Source organism: Spermophilus citellus (genome assembly GCF_964194105.1).
Source record: "Spermophilus citellus genome assembly, chromosome: 17".
In the NCBI taxonomy this organism is placed as follows: Eukaryota; Metazoa; Chordata; class Mammalia; order Rodentia; family Sciuridae; genus Spermophilus; species Spermophilus citellus.
Window position 1 is genome coordinate 36,944,804 of NC_138199.1, and position 21,832 is coordinate 36,966,635.

General features: G+C 41.2%; 1 protein-coding gene, 1 long non-coding RNA gene and 1 pseudogene across 4 annotated transcripts in view; 1 reads left to right on the forward strand and 2 right to left on the reverse strand.

Annotated features, from left to right (window-relative positions):
- LOC308636116 (protein SLFN14-like) overlaps positions 1 to 21,832 on the reverse strand; it is a gene marked incomplete at both ends in the record, with an annotated part of 462,924 nt that overhangs the window by 19,194 nt on the left and 421,898 nt on the right. The window lies entirely within an intron of this gene.
- LOC308636479 lies at positions 8,110 to 12,440 on the reverse strand. Of its 2 annotated transcripts, none has more exons than XR_014019421.1 (3): positions 12,045 to 12,440; positions 10,160 to 10,243; positions 8,110 to 9,014 (listed from the first exon to the last, which is right to left on the reverse strand). It is a non-coding gene; the product is annotated as an uncharacterized lncRNA (long non-coding RNA). The 2 variants fall into 2 exon arrangements; XR_014019422.1 differs by having other exon boundaries at positions 10,114 to 10,243.
- On the forward strand, positions 19,677 to 21,383 carry LOC308636278 (G1/S-specific cyclin-D1-like; annotated as a pseudogene). The gene has a single exon. The product of its transcript is annotated as a G1/S-specific cyclin-D1-like (transcript).

Consider the following 21,832-nt stretch of genomic DNA (forward strand, 5'->3'; position numbering starts at 1 on the left):
CAGTCACCACTGAGGACCTCAACTGGGAGAAAGAGAAAGCTCCGCAGCACATCAACTGACTTCTGATGAGTGAGTCCTAGGCCATCTGGGACAGCTATACCATGTCCCCCAACCCCAGCCCATGTGTGGGCCCCCTCCACCTGGGGAGGGGCCAGGCCTCTGGCATCAGTGGGCCTCAGCCAGACCTTGTCTTACCACCCCAGCACTGCCTCCCCGCCCAATGTGGGTGGGCGCTGCTCTCTCCTCCCAGAGACACCCTCCCACCTCCAAACCTTGTGTCCCCTTCTTCCACAGCCTGCCAACTGCTGCTTGGCCCTTCCTCCCAGGCCCTCTCCCAGCACCTTGGCAGGCTTGGCTCTGCAGCCAGTGGCTCCCTTGGGGGCCACCCTCATGAACACCATTATGACTTCACAGTCCTCCTTCCCCCACATCTGGGGCCTCCATCTGACTCCAGTAGGAACTTCCTACTCTCTCACCAGGGACCAAAGCCCAACAGTACTCACAGGACCTCACCTGTAGACAGCTCCAGTTGGCCATCTTTTTTTTTTTTTAAATTTTTATTTATTTTTTTTTTAGTCATACATGACAGTAGAATGCAATTTGATAATAAAGTACATACATGGAATGCACATACATCAATCATATTGTCTATTCTACTCTGGTGCCCTTCCTATCCCTCCTACTCCTCCCCTCCTCTCCCATCCTTTCTCTCTATCCAATCTAATGTGACACACTTTTTTTCTTTTTATCATTACAATATCATATATGTATTCTGTATAAATATGAGGTTCTCCTTCCCTCTTCTGTGCAACTCCCCTTCTCCCTCTTTTTCCCTCCCATCTCTCTTCCCTATTTAGTGGTAGTCTGCTTCTCATGCTCTTCCTCCCTATCCCATTTTGAGTCGCCCCCCTTATATCAGAGAAGACATTTGGCATTTGTTTTTTAGGGATTGGATAACTTCACTTAGCATCATCTGCTCTAATGCCATCCATTTGCCTGCAAATGTCATGATTTTGTTATTTTTTAGTGCTGAGTAATATTCCATTGAGTGTACCTTTTTCCCCCGCCTCCTCTGCAGCACTTATTGTTGTTTGACTTCATAATGGCTGCAAGCTGTTGGGTGGACCTGGAGCCCTCCTCTCCAGGGCTTGGAGACCTCTAGTGGAGCTCTAGGAGCTCTGGTGGCCTTTCTCTTGGAGCAGGAGCTCATACAGAAGGCCCAGGATATCTCAGCTCTGACTTGTGAACTCTGGGTGCAGAGGATTCCCTGCCTGGGCACAAAGGAAGGCAGGCAGCTATGAGCCACCAGGAGCCTAAAGTCCTATTGTGCTCCTCCAGTGATATGGGCTCCCCCTCTGATGTTCTCCATATGCAGGGCCTTCCACTTGCTCATCCACCCTTGGTCACTGTCTCCAAGGGCACTGAGCATAATCTTCCCTGGTGAGCATTTTTTCATGTACTTGTTGATTGATTGTATATCCTCCTCTGAGACGTGTCTGTTCAGGTCCTTGGCCCATTTGTTGTTTGGGTTATTTGTTATCTTATTGTCTAATTTTTTGAGTTCTTTGTATACTCTGGATATTAGGGCTCTATCTGAAGTGTGAGGAGTAAAAATTTGTTCCCAGGATGTAGGCTCCCTATTTACCTCTCTTATTGTTTCTCTTGCTGTGAAAAAACTTTTTAGTTTAAGTAAGTCCCATTTGTTGATTCTTGCTATTAAATCTTGTGCTATGGGTGTCCTATTAAGGAATTTGGAGCCCGACCCCACAATATGTAGATCGGAGCCAACTTTTTCTTCTATCAGACGCAGAGTCTCTGATTTGATATCAAGCTCCTTGATCCATTTTGAGTTAACTTTTGTGCATGGCGAGAGAAAGGGATTCAGTTTCATTTTGTTGCATATGGATTTCCAGTTTTCCCAATACCATTTGTTGAAGATGCTATCCTTCCTCCATTGCATGCTTTTAGCCCCTTTATCAAATATAAGATAGTTGTAACTTTGTGGATTAGTCTCTGTGTCCTCTATTCTATACCATTGGTCCACCCGCCTGTTTTGGTACCAGTACCATGCTGTTTTTGTCACTATTGCTCTGTAATATAGTTTGAAATCTGGTATCGCTATACCGCCTGATTCACACTTCCTGCTTAGAATTGCTTTTGCTATTCTGGGTCTTTTATTTTTCCATATGAATTTCATGATTGCTTTATCTATTTCTACAAGAAATGCCATTGGGATTTTGATTGGCATTGCATTAAACCTATAGAGAACTTTTGGTAATATCGCCATTTTGATAATGTTAGTTCTGCCTATCCAAGAACAGGGTATATTTTTCCATCTTCTAAGATCTTCTTCTACTTCTCTCTTTAGGGTTCTGTAGTTTTCATTGTATAAATCTTTCACGTCTTTTGTTAGGTTGATTCCCAAGTATTTTATTTTTTTTGAGGATATTGTGAATGGAGCGTTTTTCCTCATTTCCGTTTCAGAAGTTTTGTCGCTGATATACAGAAATGCCTTTGATTTATGCGTGTTGATTTTATATCCTGCCACTTTGCTGAATTCATTTATTAGTTCTAGTAGTTTCTTTGTAGACCCTTTTGGGTCTTCTAGGTATAGAATCATGTCATCTGCAAATAGTGATAATTTAAGTTCTTCTTTTCCTATTTTTATGCCTTTAATTTCTTTCGTCTGTCTAATTGCTCTGGCCAGTGTTTGAATAGAAGTGGTGATAGAGGGCATCCCTGTCTTGTTCCAGATTTTAGAGGGAATGCCTTTAACTTTTGTCCATTCAGAATGATGCTAGCCTGAGGCTTAGCATAGATAGCTTTTACAATGTCAAGGTAAGTTCCTATTATCCCTAGTTTTTCTAATGTTTTGAACATAAAGGGATGCTGTACTTTGTTGAATGCTTTCTCTGCTTCTATCGAGATGATCATATGGTTCTTATCTTTAAGTCTATTGATGTGGTGAATAACATTTATTGATTTCCGTATATTGAACCATCCTTGCATCCCATGGATGAATCCTACTTGATCATGGTGCACAATTTTTTTGATATGTTTTTGTATTCAATTCGCCAGAATTTTATTGAGGATTTTTGCATCTAGGTTCATTAGAGATATTGGTCTGTAGTTTTCTTTCTTTGAGGTGTCTTTGTCTGGTTTCAGAATCAGGGTGATGTTGGCCTCATAGAATGAATTTGGAAGAGCTCCCTCTTTTTCTATTTCCTGAAATAACTTGAAAAGTATTGGTATTAATTCTTCTTTAAAGGTTTTGTAAAACTCCGCTGTATATCCATCCGGTCCTGGGCTTTTCTTGGTTGGTAGTCTTTTGATGGCTTCTTCAATTTCATCCATTGATATTGGTCTGTTCAAATTGTGTGTATCCTCCTGACTCAGTCTGGGCAAATCATATGACTTAAGAAATTTATCGATGTCTTCACTATCTTCTATTTTATTGGAATATAGGTTTTCAAAATAATTTCTAATTGTTTTCTGTATTTCTGTAGCACCTGTTGTAATATTGCCTTTTTCATCCCGTATGTTAGTAATTTGAGTTCTCTCTCTTCTTCTCTTCGTTAGCATGGCTAAAGGTCTGTCGATCTTATTTATTTTTTCAAAGAACCAACTTTTTGTTTTGTTAATTTTTTCAATAGTTTGTTTTGTTTCAATTTCATTGATTTCCGCTCTGATTTTAATTATTTCTTGCCTTCCTCTACATTTGCTGTTGTTTTGCTCTTCCTTTTCTAGGGCTTTGAGATGAAGTGTGAGCTCATTTTTTTGTTGGTTTTTTCTTTTTTTGAGGAATGACCTCCAGGCGATGAATTTCCCTCTTAAAACTGCTTTCATTGTGTCCCATAGATTCCGATATGTTGTGTCTGTATTTTCATTTATCTCTAAGAATTTTTTGATTTCCTCCTTTATGTCTTCTGTAACCCATTGATCATTCAGTAACATATTGTTCATTTTCCATGTGATGTAGGCTTTTTCCTTCCTTCTTTTATCATTGATTTCCAGTTTCATTCCATTATGACCAGATATGGTGCATGGTATTATCTCCACCCCTTTATATTTACTGAGGGTTGCCCTATGGCATAATATATGGTCTATTTTTGAGAAGGATTCATGTGCTGCTGAGAAAAAAGTATATCCATTTGATGATGGTTGATATATTCTATATATGTCAGTTAAGTCTAGGTTATTTATTGTGATATTGAGTTCTATAGTTTCTTTATTCAACTTTTGTTTGGAGGATCTGTCCAATGGTGAGAGAGGTGTGTTGAAGTCACCCATAATTATTGTGTTGTGGTCTATTTGATTCTTGAACTTGAAGAGAATTTGTTTTATGAATGTCGCAGCACCATTATTTGGTGCATAAATATTGATAATTGTTATGTCTTGTTGGTGAATGGTTCCTTTTAACAGTATATAATGTCCTTCTTTATCCCTTTTGATTAACTTAGTCTTGAAGTCAATTTTATTTGATATGAGGATGGCCACCCCTGCTTGCTTACGAGGACCGTGTGCGTGGTATATTTTTTCCCATCCTTTCTCCTTCAGCCTGTGTATGTCTTTTCCAATCAGATGTGTCTCCTGGAGGCAGCATATTGTTGGATTTGTTTTTTTAATCTAAGATACCAGCCTATGTCGCTTTATTGGAGAGTTTAAGCCATTAACATTCAGAGTTACTATTGATATATGGTTTGTACTTCCAGCCATGTTTGATTATTTATCCTTTTATTAAAAAATTTAGTTTGTTTCTCCATGATTATCTTTCCCCTCACCCTCTGTCTTTACCGAGGCACTTCCCACTGATGGTTTTGGTTATTGTTTTTCATTTCTTCCTCGTGTAGTGTTTTGCTCAAAATGCTTTGCAATGCTGGTTTTCTGGCTGCAAATTCTTTTAATTTTTGTTTATCATGAAAGATTTTTATTTTGTTGTCATACCTGAAGCTTAATTTTGCTGGATACAGAATTCTTGGTCTTTCACTGTTTGAAATACATTGTTCCATAACCTTCTTGCTTTCAGTGTCTGTGATGAAATTCCGTTGTTAAACTTATTGGTTTACCCTGAATGTAATCTGTCTCCTTTCTCTTGTAGCTTTTAATATTTTCTCTTTGTTCTGTATATTGGATATCTTCATAACAATGTGTCTTGGCATTGGTCTACTGTGGTTTTGTGTGCTCGGTGTCCTGTATGCATCTTCAATTTGTATATTTGTTTCCTTTTTTATTTCTGGAAAGTTTTCTATAATTATTTCATTCAGCAGGTTACTCATTCCCTTGGTTTGAGTCTCTGTACCTTTTTCTATCCCGATGACTCGTAAGTTTGGTTTTTTTATGTTATCCCATAACTCTTGGATGTTTTTCTTGTGATTTTTTACCAGCCTTTCTGAGTTGGCTAGACTCTTTTCAAGATGATATATTTTGTCTTCATTATCTGACATTCTGGCTTCTACTTGCTCCACTCTGTTAGTGATACTCTCAATTGAGTTTTTAATTTGGTTTATCGTTTCCTTCATTTCTAGAATTATTGTTTGATTGTTTTTTATAATCTCTATCTCCTGATAAAGATGCTTAACTTCTTCTTTTATCTGTTTATGTAATTAATTCTCAATGTGTTCTTTCGCTGCTTGAATTTGCTGTCTTGTATCCTCTTTAAGGTTCCATTCCATCTGTCTAAGGTATTCCTTGAGTTCTTTATATGACCATTTTTCTGATGACTCTAGGTCCTCGTGAATATTTAGGCTGTCCTGCATTGTTTGTACTCCTTTTCTTCCTTGCTTTTTGAAGCTGCTCATGTTACTTCTTGTACTGTTTGATTGCTGAGTTACTGTTTACTCCTATAAATTTATTTGATGCTTGGGAGGAAAGGTATTAGAAGGGAAGGGAAGAAGTCACTAAAGAGAATGAGAGTAAGCAGGTAGAATTCAAGGAAGGGGGGATAAGATAATTGAAAAGACAAAAGAAGAAAAAAAAGGAAATAAAAAAAGAAAAAAAATTAAAAAAATAATAAAAGAAAATTAAATTTAAAATTAGAAGAAAAAAAATTTAAAAAAAATTGTAAAAAAATTTAAAAAAACAACAAGAAAGAAAAATGAAAATGAAAGAAAAACCCAAATCAAAAAAGAGAAAAGAAAAAAAAAGAGAAAAAACCCCACAAAAACTAATAAATGCAGTCTTAGAGTTTGATTAACTTCTCTTCCAGTAGGTGGCGCTGTGCCCACCAGGCCAAGTTTCTCCTGTCAATACGCGGGAACCAATCACTGTGCAGCAGTTCCTCCCAGACTGGGCGAGTCTCCAATCCTGAGTGCCTTAGGCCTCCTCTTGTGTCTAGTCAATTTCCACTTTTCCTCTAGCCAGGCCCCTCTCACAGGTGCCGCTCACCACAATACTGGCTACACGCCAGGTCTGCTGCTCCCGGGAGCCCTGTTTTAATGAACGACTGGGCACACTCTCCCAGTTTGCCATTCCCTCAGACCCTAAGTTGGTAGAGCTTGGGGCTGAGAATCCTCAGCGAATTTCACTTGCCCTCCGGTAGCCACGCCCCTGGTAGCTGGTGCAAGAGACCTCAGCTTTCAGCACTGGTGGGAGCGGTAGTTCCGCGCCGCGGGTCCCGCGCCACCTCTGATTCCCTGGGTCTGGCTATCGTGCTCATGGGAGAGCTGGGAGGGGCCCTTACGGGAGAGCTGGGAGGGGCCCTTAAGGTTTCCCCGATGTGTGGAGGGGGAAGGCTAGGGAATTACACACCTGTAGCCGCAGGTTTCAATGAAGTTATCTCCTCTACCGCAGTCTGATGACGTCAGTTCTCTGCCATGGTGGTATCTCTTGCAAATGGCGACAGTTCGTTTCCCTTTGCCGGGTGACCAATGCAACGGGTGGGTCCTTACTGTCTCTCCCAAGCCCCGTTTCAAACCTGTGGCCACTACCTATGAAGGCTCGGTAGGCATTTACCTCCGTAGGAACAGAAGGGCCGACCAGTTGTTTCAGCCAGATGGATTAGTGCTGAGTCACAGCTGTTTGTCTGCGGGGAGCAGGCGAACCGGAGCTTGAATTCGGCCGATCCGGGCTCAGTGTGTGTTCTGAGAGGCCCAGACTGTTTGCCCCAGATCCACGTCAGCTCAGCATTGCCTAGTGATCCTGAGCAAACAGATTTAGGTTGTTTACGACTCCCTATGCCTGCACAGCTGAAGAGGTCAGAGACTTGATCTCTCCGCGCCCGCCGCCATGTTGGAATCCCCCCACTGTGTGTTTAATTATGTGAGGAGTCACCAAGCTTGTTCCATCACAGGTTATCCAACAGAAGTACAACATCTAATTAAACTGTACTCTCCTGAGAACTAAAAGGAATTAGCATCTTGTCTCATAACTTAAGTGTTACACTGTAAGGCCACAGGGTTGTTTTTCAGCATGGTATATAGCACTGATACTTCTCTGCCCCAATTCATTAACTATATTAACTTAAACAACATATGGTTTTCTTTAAAAAACATATCTACTTGATCCTATCCTTTTAGCCTGCTCTTTAGACCCCTTCTACAGTTGACCAAGCTGGTTAAAATTAGGAGAATCAAGATTATAGGGCATATGAGGCTCAATATAGAGATGGACAAAAATTAGTACAGAAGCTTTTCTTCTTCTCAAAGAATAAGAGGTACAGAAGCACTCAAGAAAACCCCAGGTTAGGCCTCATAGTTGGGGGGTGAGGAAGCAGGACTTCTTTGGAAAAGGCATTTATCTCCCTGTGAGGCAGTTTTTTATCAGTTCACACGTGCTCTTTATAGAGCAAAACAACTCCCTCCACATACTGTGAACCATTTGTTAATCTGCTATACTATATCAGCTTTGAAGATTCTTTTATGAGCCATAATCTCTTTCTTGGGAAAGTGGTCGAAGAAAAATAGGAAAAAAAAAAAAGTTTACATAGAGTATGAAAATTTCAATGTGAAAGCAAAGCTAGCAAGCCATGAAAAGATAATATAACATAGTTATCCAACTGTGAGTAATAAAAACATTTTTCAATAAGCTCCTTCTGCTTGCTGATAATAGTTTGTTCAACTCATATGAATTATTCTGGTTATTACTAAAGTTTCTATGAAACAGTCAAGTAAAAATCTTAAGAATAAATGTTTCTGGCAAAAAACTATTCCATGCTGTCATGATTATGTGGAAACTTAAAAGACTACTCAACATGTTTTTAAAATAAATTTTCATTCAGGCTATGTTTGGCTTCTTAAATATTTTCGTATTAATTATTAAAATTTTGCATTTAAAAAATTTTTTTAGTAATCCAATAATTAGAACAAAATTTCTCTGTTCCTACATCAAGAATCAACTTTGTGTGAAATACCTTGTTTCAGAAATGCTATAGAAACACTGAAGCCTATATGGGAAAATTTATGCCACTGGATTAGCAGGTTGGTGAAAACATGGGTTTTTAAAGAAATCATTAATAGAATAGGATGGATAAAAATAATTTAAGCGCCTTTGCTGAGATATGTGTTTTTCTATCCTTTCCTCATTTTAGCAACTCAAAGTACATTCTCTGATAGCATAAAGATGATACTGCTAAATTTCTAAATGGAGTAGCTAAGAAAAATCCTATGGATTTTTTTTCTTTTTTGGTGGTACTGGGATTGAACTCGGGCACTCAACCACTGAGCCACATCCCTTGCCTATTTCGCATTTTATTTAGAGACAGGGTCTCATTGAGTTGCTTAGTGCCTCACTTTTCTGAGGCTGGCTTTGAACCCACAATCCTCCTGCCTCCCAAGCTGCTGGGATTACAGGCATATACCACAGCACCCAGCAATCCTATGAATTTTAAAATGTTAAAATTATTACATACCACAAAAGAGTACATATTTTTTTTAATTTATAAGCCCTCAAAGGTTTTACCAAATAACACAGTTAATGAAAACATTTTTCATACAGTCAATAAGGGAACTGATTCAGATTCAGGATTGAAATGATGCAGTCCTTCACGAAGATTTCAAAGCCAGATTTTCCACCTCAACCTAAGAAGAGAAATATGAAAGTATCAATAATTCAAACATTTATCAAAAACAAACTTATACATAATAACACCAATATCCAAACAAGCTAGAACATGTGTGTTCTAAAACCATAACCAGAATCAGCTCAGAGAGAAGATTAAGGGATCATACCCTGGTCAAAGCCAACATTAAAGCAATGGCAACAATACCAGGTCAGTCTATACTTCGCTCATCATTGTATCACTACATTTCACCTTGTATTACCTAAAAGCAGCTGAATGCCCTCTACACATCCAAGAAAACTTAGGCTTACCTATGAAAAACAAGTTTCTTTTTAGATATTTTTCAATCATGGGATTCCAATATTTTATCTTTACTATGCTTTCAGTAACTCTGCTGTACAAAAATGCAAACTTGACCAAGTTTTGTTTTGAGGGGGAACTTTTTTATTTTGAAGCAGAGGAAAGTAGAGAAGCATTTACCATTCAGAAACACTTTTTTTTTTGTTTTGTTTTGTTTAAAAGAGCCCTGACTCCATGCATGATAAAATCTCAGGGATGTTTGTTAAGAATTTATAAGCCGGGTGTGGTGACACATGCCTGTAATTCCAGCAGCTTGGGAGGCTGAGATAGAAGATCACTGAGTTCAAAACCAGTCTCAGCAATTTATCGAGGCCCTAAGCAACTCATTGAGACCCTGTCTTTGAATAAATTACAAAAAAAGGAAGGATGGGGATGTGGTTCAGCCCATGAGTTCAATCCCCGGCACCAAAAAAAAAAAAAAAAAAAAAAAAAAAAAAAAATATAGAATTTATAGTTCTAAAGCAGAAGCTTTAGAAAAGACTTTCTTACTAAATTATAAAGTCCAAGCCGGGCACTGCGGCCCACCCCTGTAATCCCAGTAGCTCAGAAGGCTGAGGCAGGAGGATCACAAGGTCAAAGCCAGCCTCAGCAACTGCGAGGCACTAAGCAACTCAGTGAGACCCTGTCTCTAAATAAAATACAAAATAGAGATAGGGATGTGGCTCAGTGGTCAAGTACCCCTGAGTTCAATCCCCAGTACCAAAAAGAAAATTATAAAGTCCAGTTCATTTAATATAAAATTCAATTTATAATTCTACCAGGAAAGATAAAAATCACAATGCTTTTGGACATGGCGACACATGCCTGTGGTCCCAGCTACCTGAGAGGCTAAGGCAGGAATTCCAATCACTTGAGGTCAGGAATTAGAGGTCAGCCAAGACCCTCTCTCTAAAACAAACAAAAATACAGTCACAAAATTTTTATACAAGAATCTTCTAATTTAAGAATCCAAGACTCAGGCTATGATTTGCCAAAAGTCTACAGCAAATTAACATCAGAGAGAAACTGGGCCTGACTATCAGATTTATTTTTCTACTAATAGCATCCAGGTTCCTATCCTTCACTAATGTGGGAGGCCATTGGCAAGATAAAGCAAGGCAAATCCTGAGTAATCTACAACGTGAATAATGAATTTCTGAATGAGAAAGCTGACTACACTTAGTTTATTCCAAGTCATATATTCTGGTTGTATACTACTGCTTACATAGAAAAATACCAGTATCACAAAGTCACTTTCTCCACACAATTGACATCATATTGTCAATATGTGAATTACAATTCTGGAGTGATCATATACTTACTTCCTATCTGTAAAATGTCAATAGACTGATATTCCATAATTAAAAATTGACAGCTTTTGATCTATGTTTGTCTTTCAACAACTAAGCCCTATAAGGAGACAGAAACTAACTAGGTTCCTGTTAAACATGGGCTAGCTCTTCATCCCTTACAAGTGTAACAAATATGTCAGAAATGGTGGGGAGGGGGAACTGAGAGCTTAATTTAAATAAATCTGCCTAAAATCATGAAATCTATGAGGAATCCCGAGCTCTGAATCATATATATTTTTAGTTGTAGATGGACACAATAACTTTATTGATTGATTGATTGATTGATTAATTGATTTTTATGTGATGCTGGGATCAAACCCAGTGCTTCACCTGTGGGAGGCAAGCACTCTACCAATGAGCTACAACCCCAGCCCATGACTGCCTGATTTTTGTTCCTTCTACTAGACCAGACTGCCTCCAGCTTTTCTCCCATCCAACATACACCCTCGCTAACCTTAAAATATGGGGGTGTGATTATTTCATTACTCTCAAGCATTCGATTATTCCCCATGGTCCAAGAAATAAAACCCAAACTGCTATGCTTAGCATTCTCCATGTTTCAATACTGACCCACGCATGAAGCCCTGAGTTCAATCCCCAGCACCCAAACCAAAACAAAACAGACCTAGATGTATCTTTAATACCATAACCCTAACATGTACTTTACAGTCTACCCAACCCATACTCTTCTTAAATCCGCTATTTGACCTTGTGCCTTCCATGCAGGAAGTTCTTATTTCCCTTAGTAGAAATCCTTCCCATACAGCAATCCCACCTCTCCAGTTTGTGACCCTCCAAAATGACTCTTTGCATAAAGCCATCATCCAAAAGGAAGTATCTGGCCTTCCTCTGAATTACAGAAGCATGTGAATACTATCTTGTGGAACCTATCTTACATTGTGTTTTAAGATCCAGAAAGACTCCTAACATGGAATTCAAGCTTTGCTCCAGCCATAACCAACAGGTAAATCTTCCTAATTTCTCTGGTCTGTACGTACACTCTGCTACACTGGAGTGCCTTCCATTATTCCATTCAATGGGGAGAATCCCTAAGTTTGATTTTAGGATTACTCAAATGTCACCTTTTCTATTTCCCCCAGTCAAACCTTTCTCTGACTCTCACAGCATTTTCTTCCACCACAGCACGCATCACCTGCCACCTCATCCACTCACGTTTTCTCCCCTCTCTCCCACCAGTCCTGTTAGGAGTTCCTAAAGAATAAGGACTAGTTTCCGTAAAGGGTACTTAGAAGGAGTTCAGTACAAGAGCGTTTAATTCGGTCAATGGGCGACCGACCCTACCAAAGCCTAAACTTCTGGATTATAAAAGCTTAGCATAATTAATAAAGCGGACTTACCTCCAATGTGTCACGTGGGTAAGGACCACACCTCAGCATCTCCAAGCCCTCATTCCCCCACCCTCTAGCTCACACGCTCTGAAGAGATCCCTCTGCAGGACAACCGTGCTTACACGCAGTAGATTCTCAAATAAAGTTAAGGTCCAAACCCCGCCAACTCCAAGAACGACTGAAGCAGTCCTTGGGGGGGGAAACAGGAGTAAGGCCGAAGCCAGGGCTCAAATCAAAAGCCCAGGCAGGTATCCACAACCCGCTTTCCGAACGCCTAAACCTCCTACGATCCAGACTCTCAGCAGGCACGTCCTCGCCTGGGAGAACGATGGCAGCCAAGCCCCAGACTCTCCGACCTCAGCCATGGCTGCTTCCCGCGTCCTCTTCCCTCTACCTAGCTCCTGGGTCCGCATCCCACAGCCCAGCGCGGCCCCTGGTGAGACAACCAATCCCGGGGCGTTCATACGTCACGTGGGTGAGCGTAAGGCGGGGCTGGCCTGAAGAGCAGCCAATTGGAGACCGAGGCAAACACCAGCGATAGGACTGACAAGGTGGTGGAGGCATCTGTTCGGTCCCCTCTCTGCGTCGCCTCTAGACTCCCTGCAATTTTTACCCCGATACAATTCCCTGTCCTCGGATCTCGAGGCCACTGTTAGGCCGAATAATTTTGCCTGTGTCTTGACGTTTAACAACGGGGAAGAGCCTCATGCGAGGTGGTGGAGTATGTGTGCCCTAGGCTTGCAGGAAAAACTACTGATTTAGACTTTGATCCCACACCCCAGTAATTATTGTGCTCTTCTCAGGTTCCCACCTGAGACTAGGGATTGCGGTGGGTGCAACAGATGAGGGTGTCCTTCCCTGTCCAGGGAGAACTCGTTGGGTGTCCGGGCTTTTGGACACTTCCAAAGGAAAAAAAGAAAGAAAGAAAGAAAGAAGTCAAAAGAAAAGTGCAGCTAAATGCAGGAGTCGTGGGAAGGCAAGCGGGAAAGACCTGCCTGGGAGGGGTGGCATTTCTTCTGGGTCTTGAAGGATGGCTGATATTTGAGGATTAGGAGGTTCTGGGAGAAAGAAAGATTTAAACCCCGAATTAGCTGAGAAAGCGAGTTTAACAAATTTTGATAAAGTTGATAGGTGCTTCTCAAAATACTATGAGTTAAGCCGGGCGTGGTGACGCACACCTGTAATCCCAGCAACCCAAGAGGCTGAGGCAGGAGGATTCCAAGTTCAAAGCCAGCCTGATCAATTTAGCCAAGCCCTAAACAACTTACTGAAATCCTGTATCAAAAATAAAAAAGGCTGAGGATGCGGCTCAGTGGCAAAATCCCCCTGAGTTCAATCAGGACTAGGATTTGAACACCCTATGTATCTCTACCTATGTATCTCTACCCGGTACCCAATCAATCAATCAATCAATAAAATTCTATGAGTTAGAAAATTCTATGAGTTAGAAACACCTGTCAGCAATACAGATATCCTCCAAAGTAAAAAGTAAACAACAACAACAACAATAACAATAACAACAAAAAACAGTCTGCCTGGCACCCAACAAAGAGTATCCAACCATTCTTTTTTTAAAAATATTTTTTTTAATTTAATTAGTTATATGTGACAGCAGAATGCATTACAATTCTTATTACACATATAGAGCACAATTTTTTATAGCTCTGGTGGTACACAAAGTAGAGTCACACGATTCATGTCTTCATACATGTACTTAGGGGTAATGATGTCCATCTGTCCAATCAGTTCTAGGGTTCAGTCCAATCATGTGTATTTTTAATAAAGGCTTCAGGGGTGATTCTGATTCACACCAAAATTTAAGAACCAATGTTAGTGTTAAAGAAAAGTGGTAGGAGAAAAATGGGCTAAGGCTTTGCTAAGGGTATTAGCTAGTTGGCTATGTAGTTGATAGGTGCTTCTCAAAATTCTATGAGTTAAGCCAGGCGTGGTGGCGCACATCATCATCATCATCATCATTATTATTATTATTATTATTATTCTGGAAAAAGTAGGAGAATTAAAGATTTTTCTGGAAAAAGTTATTCTGGAGAAAGTTGGAGAATTAAAGATTTCAGAGGCCAAGGAGTTGGGTGATCAGGGTTGTACTTAAGGAAACTCAATCTGCAACTGTGTTTAGTTTAGAGGGGACTAAAGAGTGAAAGCAGGGGAAGGCGTCTCAAGGTGAAAGCTAAGAAGAGCCTAAATGAGACTAGCAGTTGAAAAGGAGTGGTGACAAAGGAAAGGCGAATGAAGATTGCAATGAGTGTCAGACAGTGATGGGCCATGGAGGAAAACAAAATGGCTTCTGTACCAGAACCATCCAGAACCTCTCTTGTACTTTCTAAATCTTATCTTTTTTCTCAACCTAGTGCTTCCTTCCTTACAGGTTCCAGTGCACACATGTCATTTGGGAAATCTTTTCTGATTCTCACAAGTATATTTATTGTCATAGTTATTGTCACTTCTCAGAATATCCAGTGTACACTGCTCATATATTGCTAGCTCTAGAGTGGCTCTAGACTGCGTTGGTCATGCACATGCAACTTAAACTCGGTTCTTCAGTTTTCCTGTCTGTAATGAGAATAAGAGGGTGATAACAGCATCTTCCCCACAAAGATGCCATAAGATGAATAAGCACAATGCCTAGTACACAGAATCCTCAGATGATGTTATTGAGTTACTATTATGAGTTGTTTAATACATGTTTTCCCTCTTTTAGGTTGTGAATAGGACATGTGTCTTATTTTTCAGCTATCAGTATGTGGCAGAATGATAGTAGATGGGCTTTGGATTTAGATAGACCAGTGTTCAAATCCCAGTTCTGTTACTTACTAGATAAGTAATCTTGAGCTTTATTTATCTTGCTGAACTATTTTGTCATTTATAAGATAATAGAAATAATATGTCTTATAAATTGTTATGAGGATCATATGAAAGAATGAAAGTTGCATATTTGGTCCAAATAAGGCAGTCACTAAATGGCAGTTTTTATTTTGGCATGTATCCCCAGAGCACAGCATCATGTTTGGAACATAGTAATCACTCAATAATTGATGCTCGAATGAAAAACTGACATTATATGTCTGGCACCATGCCAGACTCTTTTTATGTATTGTGTGACTTAATTCTCACAAGTACTCTGTGCAGAAGCACTATTATTATCTCCAATTTACATGGAAAGGTCCTAAGGCTTAGATTAGCTTAACGTAGCTAGAATGTAGCTAGAATGTAGCAGGACTAGGGTTTGAATACCCTGTGTATCTCAAAACAGCTGATTGAATAAAAGTTTTCTAACAGAGTCAGGTGGTGGCATTATGGAGCCAAGACTGTTGTTCTTGGTCACTGTTTTCTCCACAGTCATCTCTCTGAAAGAATTGAGGGTGAGATGGAGGCACCTGGTAGGTAGGAACCAACTCTTCCTCTTCAGCAGGTATTTGACAGTTTCTTTTTGATGAATATACAGGCTGTGCATAACAATCTTTGCTGATAAACCGAAATAATTAGTGAATAGACACATATTAAACAAATTGGGTGTTCTGGTTTTAGTCACTTTGATAATGTAGCATGGCCAGATAATTTTCTCAAGACCAAGGGAAAAAAGCACTATCCAAGCTGTTGATTTCAAGTTGCTTTATATCAGGAACATTTGCTTTAGAGATATCAAAGCAAGTATTGGGCTGGGGTTGTGGCTCAGTAGTAGAGCGCTTGCCTAGCACATGTGAGGTCCTGGGTTCAATCCTCAGCACCACATAAAAATAAATAAAGAAAATAAAGGTATCGTGTCCAACTACAACTAAAAAAATAAATATTTTTTAAAAAAAGAGATATCAAAGTCAGTATGTGAATGGCTCCTAGCCTGACATTCATTTCCAGAAGACTTAACTATGGAGCTTTGAAGAAGGAAAAGAAAGCCTTTTTCTCATTGTCCACATTATACCCCCTTTGGCTGATTTGACCCTCTACATTGCACTACAGGAGAGTAAGGAGGGAGCAACAACCCAGTTCACTGTTTTCCAGACGGAATGATGTTCCTCTGGTTGACTGGGAAGGAAAAGAGAAGGTACTTAGGGAAACTTCTGATTCTGAAGGCTGTCAAGCAACCCAGAAGCCCACACTTGAAATGCTGAAACAGGAGTAGGATCATTTGAATTAGATTTGGTTTTGAAGCCCAGCACTTCCATGTAGTGTGTACAGCTCCCAGCAAGGTCCCTTGCATCGAGGAAGAACATTTCTAGTAAGTGGTAATCATTTTTACCCTTCTAAAAGTAAATAACTGCAGAAGATTTCAGTGCAGGAGTGAGACTGAGAATGAAGATAGGTAGTAGGACTGAAGTGAGACTGAATTCAGAAAAGTTGTTAAAGTTGAAAAAAAAAGTTGTTAAAATTGAAGCTGAGAGCAGGCTTTAAAAACTTACCATGCTTCTTAGCTAATCATATGCCATAATATCCATTCTGTCTCCTGTTCTGAAAACTCCACTCATCCAAACATGGGGTAAAGACTAGTGCCAACAAAGTAGAACTTTGTAGGGGTGCTAACCTCAAGTTAACAAAAAAGATCAGATAAAATAAAATAAGCATGTCCAGAGACCTATGTAAGAATGTGACTTCATTGTAAACAAATTGAAGCAGAAAAATAGAACTGTTTGGCTGGTTTGATATGGAGAGAGAAGTGTTTAGTTTCCTGGATGCCAAAACAAATTACCACAAACTTAATGGCTTAGAGAAAAAAAAAATTCACAGATCTTTTAAAATCAGTTTAAGTTGGCTGAAATCAAGGTGTCTTTGGGGCCCTGCTCTCTCTAAAAACTCTATAGGAGAATCCATTCCTACTCTCCTCCAGCTTCTGTTGACTGCCAGCATTCCTTTGCTGGTGGCTGCATCAATCCACTCTTTGTCTCTATTATCACATTGCCTGTTCCTGTCTTGCATATATCAACTCTCCATCTCTCTCTTATGAGGACACTTATGACAATATTTAGGATCCACCAGGTAATCCAGGATAATCTCCATTTCCCCATCTCAAGATCCTTAATCACATCTGCCAAGACCATGTTTCTTTATAAGGTAACATTTACCAATTCATAGCAACGACAATAAGGGGAAACCATTATTTAGCCTATTACAAGAAAATTGAACCAGTTCAATCAACATCCCCAAATGAGATACCTGAATCTCAACTCTTTATTTTTTTAATTATAAAAATGATTCATGCTTATTGTGAACCATTTTAAAACATTACAGTACAGTTGAAGAAAAGAAAGGGAAAAAAAGTGAAATTAAATGAAAAACTATCTATAATCCTTCAGGCCAGGGGAAACCAGCTCCCCATCTGTGTGCATTTTACTAGGCCGGGTCTTATCAAAGAGAAAGAGAAGTAAGTAGAATAGAACCAAGAAATTTGGAAGGTAATGAAATAAGTTAATATTGCACACAATGAAAATGTACAGAGCAGCCTAATTTAAAATAAATATAGAACTTGGCAACAAAATCAACCAGGGTGAAAGATGCTTGCCTGGTGTGTGGAACTGATGCTCATTCACTTAGAGGTTGTACATTTAACTTTGACTACTCACTTGAAAACCCCTGAATTTCCCCCACAACAAGGACCTGATTCACTCTTTGAGGTCAGCCTGTGGCCTGCTGATCTGCCCTGACATAGGCTCTTCTGGAGTCCTTATCAGTCTTCCTCAGTGGGTCAATGTTATGATGACTGGGGGAGTCTGGCAGAGTTCCTGCTTCTCCCAGGCTGATATCACAGGGCCACAGAGACCGTGGCAGAAGGCAAACATTCAGACTGAAGCCAGATGTGTAACTGAAGCATCAAGAGGAAACAGAGGAGCATCAGGTAAAAAACTAGTTTTTAAAATCTCATTTATCTTATTTTAGGTGAAGTTTATGTCTGAGAGCATGAAGGATTTAGTATAATAGTAACTAAGGAGAAACTTGTAAAGGGAAATGAATGAGAAATTCTGGGAAATGTGGAAAGATATTCAAATAGACCTAGAATCTCAGAAAGCTGACATATCATGGTTGTTATCAGCTTCCAAGTAACATCAATGAGACTGGGAGTTGTAAAACAACTATAGGGTCTGCTAGTTCAAAATCAGTGAGACTCATGCTATGGGTCCCAGCAGTGAAAGTTATGAGAGACAAATTGCAGCTGAAAATAAGGAAGCTATTTCTAACAGAGCTGTCAGAAAATAGAATGGACTACTTTTAAACATAATGCATTTCTAGTCCTTGGAGGTATTCAAATAGTTGTTGAATTGCAATTTGTTGGGAGTTGGGAATATTACAGAAGGAATTTAAGAATCAGTTGGATGGTCGAATTGGAAGATCTTGAAAGTCCCTTCCAACACTGCTGTGATTCTATGATATAAATAGAGTGATATGAGAAATTTCCCTAAGAAACCATAAAATTCCACATTTACAGGTGCTTATAAGAGAGGTTCATAGACTGAATAGAAGTTCCTCAGGTTGATTCTGGTTTTGCATGAAGGAGGTGAGAAGGTAACAAGGAAGAACCTAATATCAGGGGAGGGTACACATCCTGCTGGATGCCTGATTTTCCCCTCTAACTACAAACAACATCCACAATGTTGTTTTGCAAACATCACACAGAAGAGATAGGTACTCTTCTCCTAGAAGAAGACTTGTGGCCTGAGTTAGTAAATATTTTGTTGTGTAATTATTATTCAGAAGGGGTCCTTTCTGAAATATTGGCTTCAGAGCTCTAATTTCAATTCAAGTGACTGTTTCTCTGGACTAGGAAACAAAAGAAGGGCTGACCACAATTTAATATCCAGGCCCCAAAGACTCATGTTCTTTTCAAAGTCTTGGAGATTTCCATAGCCCAGGGCAGAACTATTAGAAGGAAAGGAAAATCCCTCCTACATCACACTGTCTATGAAGAAACACACTTTTACAATTTCGAAGAATGTGTAAAAAGCCTAAAAGTTTGCATTGATATTGAATGACACTCTTTCAGGAGTAAAATAAGGTTTTAAAAATATATAAAATAACCCATAACAATACCAAATGTTATGTTTGTTTTTATAACAAGATCTTTTACAGCATTTATGCTTACCAAAACGACAGTCCCTTAGTTCTCTACTACTTGCCTTTATTTTCCCTTTGTGTTATAATTAGGAGCATCTGATTTTAATTTCTATTTCCACATATTTTCTAATAACATATTTGGGCTCCTGTGCTAACTTGTGCCCTTTGTATCTGGGCTCAGTGTTGGTGTTTCCTGATTTTAAGTGAGAAATGGCTGAAAATGTCAGCAATATAATTTTTCTATTATGGAAAAATATTAAGCATTCCTTATTATATATTCTTATTTTTGTTAGAAAGGCTAAAGATATTTGGTAAAGTTGTTAGAAAACAGTAATGGCAAAAATTATTTCTAATGTTGAAATGTATCTCCAAAAATTTATATCTCTGAAGAAAATATGCATCTCTGGAATTCTCATTAACATAGAAACCAGAGAGGGCTGTCGGCGCAGTAGCAGTGAGCAGCAGAGTCAGCGCGCTCAGCTAGGGGCAGAAGAGCGCGAGGGAGCGTGGGGCAGCAGGAGCGAGCGCGGACCGAACCCAGAGGCGCAGCCCTTCCCGAGCGGCCCAGGCAGAGCCCCCGCCATGGCTCACCAGCTCCTGTGCTGCGAAGTGGAGTCCATCCGCCGCGCGTACCCCGACACCAACCTCCTCAACGACTGAGTGCTGAGGGCCATGCTCAAGGCGGAGGAGACCTGCGCTCCCTCCGTGTCCTACTTCAAGTGTGTGCAGAAGGAGATCCTGCCGTCCATGCGGAAGATCGTGGCCACCTGGATGCTGGAGGTCTGCGAGGAGCAGAAGTGCGAGGAGGAGGTCTTCCCTCTGGCCATGAACTACCTGGACCGCTTCCTGTCGCTGGAGCCCCTGAAGAAGAGCCGCCTGCAGCTGCTGGGGGCCACCTGCATGTTCGTGGCCTCCAAGATGAAGGAGACCATCCCCCTGACGGCCGAGAAGTTGTGCATCTACACTGACAACTCCATCCGATCCGACGAGCTGCTGCAAATGGAGCTGCTCCTGGTGAACAAGCTCAAGTGGAACCTGGCTGCCATGACCCCCCACGATTTCATCGAACACTTCCTCTCCAAAATGCCAGAGGCCGAGGAGAACAAACAGATCATCCGCAAGCATGCACAGACCTTTGTCGCCCTCTGTGCCACAGACGTGAAGTTCATTTCTAACCCACCCTCCATGGTGGCCGCTGGGAGCGTGGTGGCCGCAGTGCAGGGCCTCCACCTGGGCAGCCCCAACACCTTCCTGTCCTGCTACCGCCTGACCCACTTCCTCTCCAGAGTTATCAAGTGTGACCCGGACTGCCTCCGCGCCTGCCAGGAGCAGATCGAAGCCCTGCTGGAGTCCAGCCTGCGCCAGGCCCAGCAGAACCTGGACCCCAAGGCCTCCGAGGAGGAGGTGGAGGAGGCGGCGGGGGCCGACCTGGCCTGCACGCCCACCGATGTGCGGGACGTGGACGTCTGAGGCGCCCGGCCGGCGGCACCACCGAGCACCCAGCAGCGGCCGGCCGCAGCCCCGCAGCCTGGGAGGAGCCGCCCGCAGTGCTCCAGGCAAAGTCCTTCTTTTCGGGGACATTTTGCTAACAGAAGGGAAAGTCTCCTCCTTTCCTCTTTCTCCCTTCCGTCTCTGACTTAAGCAAAAGAAAAGGGGGAAAAAAAATCCTGAAAACTGTCTTTAAAAAAGAAAGAAAAGATAGAATTTGCATGACCTTGAGTGGGGGGAGGGGCGTTGTGCTACAAAATAGAGGATTTTACTCCGTAATCAAGTAGCTGTATGTGAATGCGCTCGTGTCTCTGTAAGGATAGCATTAACACGCACGAGGGTCCCCGAGGGCTAGGTTGGATTCTTTGTATGTGTTCAGAAAAGAAAAAAGCATAAAAACTTCTTAAAAAAAGAAAAGAAAAATTTGAAAAACCATTTTAAAGTAGAAGAGGGTTAGGTAGGAAGTGTGTCCCCGCTCCCCCGAGAGGCACGGCTTCGCACGGCCCTAGCTCTGTGCCCGCTTGCTCGTCACGTAGTCACTCCTTGTGTGTTTATCTCCTAGGTAGGTAGGCGTGTGACCTCTGCAGCTTGCCGATGGGTCAGCATGGTGTGGGGCCGGGCTCTTATGCCTGGGGACCCCTACCTGGGCACCAGTCTGCAGGTGCCAGCCAGGGAGCTCCGGAAAGGCCAGCTGTCCACCACCATGTGCTGCTGTGGAGGGAAGCAAAGAGCGACAGGATAGATTCTATTTTTATAATCTTCCTATTTTTGTAGTTACCTGCTCGTGAGATGCTGGGTTCTCACCCGTCGGTCCTGACGCCTGTTCACATCAGGTTCAATCCACAGCTACTTTCTTCTTATCATTTTGGGTTTTTGTGTTTTCTTTCTTGATATTCTAAACCGTTCCGTGTCAAAGCACTTTGGTCCAGCAGTCAGAGGCAACTTCGCTGTCACGTGCCGGGCGGCTTCCCATTGGAATGGCGGGGAATATTCACGTTCCTGTGTGCACAGGACCGCAAAGGTGTGACACCGTGGTGTCAGCCAGAGGGTGTTCCTGAAGGTTTTGTACCAGTCAAGAAGAAAAAGGTCCGTGTCACAGTGCCAGGATGTAGGCCCCTTCCTGTCCTATAGAGAGGTTGAAGTTCGCGGGAATCCTTTGGTGCCAACTGGTGTTTGAAAGTAGGGACCTCAAAGGTTCACCTAGAGAACAAGTAGTGTAAGGGTTACTTTTAGGTATTTCACAGCGGAAG